A 2,008-nucleotide genomic window follows, 5' to 3' on the forward strand; every position below is an offset into this window, starting at 1 on the left:
AGTACACAACTGTTACTTAATTTATCAACCCCGAAAGGATGAAAGGCAAAGTCGACCTCGGCGGAATTTGAACTTAGAACGTAAAGACAGACGAAATACCGCTAAGCATTTCGCCCGGCGTGCTAACATGTCTGCCAGCTCGTCTCCTTTTTACCTGTAAATATTAAAAAGAGAAGAACATGTTCCACAACGAAATTTTGGTTACATTATTTGACAGTTTGCGTAAAAGGAAAAGAAAACACTGTATCCTATCTAAAAATATAAATATTTTCAACATTTAATATCAACTATACTATGCCTAGGAGTTAATAGTTTAATCAAAGTAGCTTCCACCACGGCTTGAAGCCGGCTCCATAACCTGGTACATGCGTTCCACAGTGTGGCCTTAGAAAGATCTTTAAAAAATGTCCTTGACCTGGGCCACTAGCTCGGTCTTGCTGTTGTAAGCAGAGTAGTTGATGCGTTTTTCAACTGTGCCACACAGATAAGAGTCGACTGTTGCGATGTATGTGTCCTACACTTTCCAGTTATCTTTTGACCACAGTCTCCAGCAGCATCACAAAGCCGTCTGAATCGAATTCGAGGCTTTGTTCTTCAGCTGTTGGGTGAATTATGTCATTTGGATGCAGTGAGAACACCTATGTCCCTTCCAGCTGGTCACGGCTTCGTAGTCTCTGTTGCAGCTGCCCACGTTGCATCTTTCAGCCTTTACGGCGTTCACGGAGCATTGAGCAGCAGTCATGATTTTGTCATTTTGATATCCGACGCTAATCATCGCGATATAGGTAACTCTTTTTTAATAATCAGATGGCTTCCAGTCCTCTATGTCAACTAACTTTTTCTCAGCTACAACTTTAATCTTCATGCTCTCCAACGACGTTGTCTGTTCACCAGTACATCAAGCTATTCCTGAAAAAGGGAGGCGTAAATATCAAATTTAGCTCAAATACTGTATGCCATATATATATATGTACACGCACACACACTCGCCCACACGTTTATGTATGTGTGTGGGCTCATATATTCAAACGTAATGATGACTATACAGAACCATCTCAGATTACACCACACGTACTTCCACACACAGTAATTACACACACGCACACAAACATGCGCACGCACACACTCACGCACAAACACATATGGATAGATATTTTTCAAGGGAATTCTTCTCAAATTGCTCGGAACCCCAAACTAAATAGAAGTCTCTGATTCTGGATACTTTTGTCACTTGACGCTGTCTATTCTGACAGAAAGGTGTATTCAATAAGAATCAGCCGATGTCATGTCCCTTAAGATGGCCGCCATCATTTTTACCGAAAATTCCCCAATGAAATCTTAAAGCAAATGGATACTGCTATCGTATAAGAGAAAGAAAGTACATCAAATTGATCTCACCGAACAGGAGAGCGTTGGCTATTACTGATTTATACTGTATTACTCTAAGTTGTTGCTGTTATTCGAGTTGTAACTGTTGTTGTTGTTGTTATTATTATTATTATTATTATTATTATTATTATTATTATTATTATCGATCTTTGTAGATTTCCAGTAAAAACTTACACAGAGTCCCGTAGTGATCGTTGGTGAATATCATTGTTTGATACAAAGCTAATCCCGTGAGGAGTTTCTGATCGGATTGAATAGCAGCCATATTGAAAAGGATTAAAAGAACATTCGAGAATAGACGAGGTCAAAGACGACAAGACAAGACAAGACAAGACACATACTCTCTCTCTCCCTCACGTCGCCAGATAAACCATGATGTTGATGATGATGATGACGATAAAAATAATAATAATAATAATAATAATAATAATAATAATAATAATAATGAACAATGATAATGATAACAAGCCGTATGAAGTCGTGTAATATAGCAAAGAGAAACAGCATCGTGTGTCCCGGAAATCAGACATCGACTTAACTTGACGACGGTTTTGTCACTAATTGGCAAAAACTAGCGAACACGTGATTCTAAAGAAGGATTCTCTAGCAAATCCACACA

General features: G+C 38.7%; 1 long non-coding RNA gene across 1 annotated transcript in view; it reads left to right on the forward strand.

The window, feature by feature from the left end:
- The window catches only part of LOC128250082 (uncharacterized), a 105,105-nt gene extending 103,142 nt beyond the window's left edge, over positions 1–1,963 (forward strand). The window contains exon 3 of the long non-coding RNA XR_008266205.1: positions 1,545–1,963. This is a non-coding gene — a long non-coding RNA (uncharacterized LOC128250082). The remainder of the gene's footprint in view (positions 1–1,544) is intronic.
- Positions 1,964–2,008: the final 45 nt, after the last annotated feature.

Source organism: Octopus bimaculoides, chromosome 19, assembly GCF_001194135.2.
Source record: "Octopus bimaculoides isolate UCB-OBI-ISO-001 chromosome 19, ASM119413v2, whole genome shotgun sequence".
Lineage (NCBI taxonomy): Eukaryota > Metazoa > Mollusca > Cephalopoda > Octopoda > Octopodidae > Octopus > Octopus bimaculoides.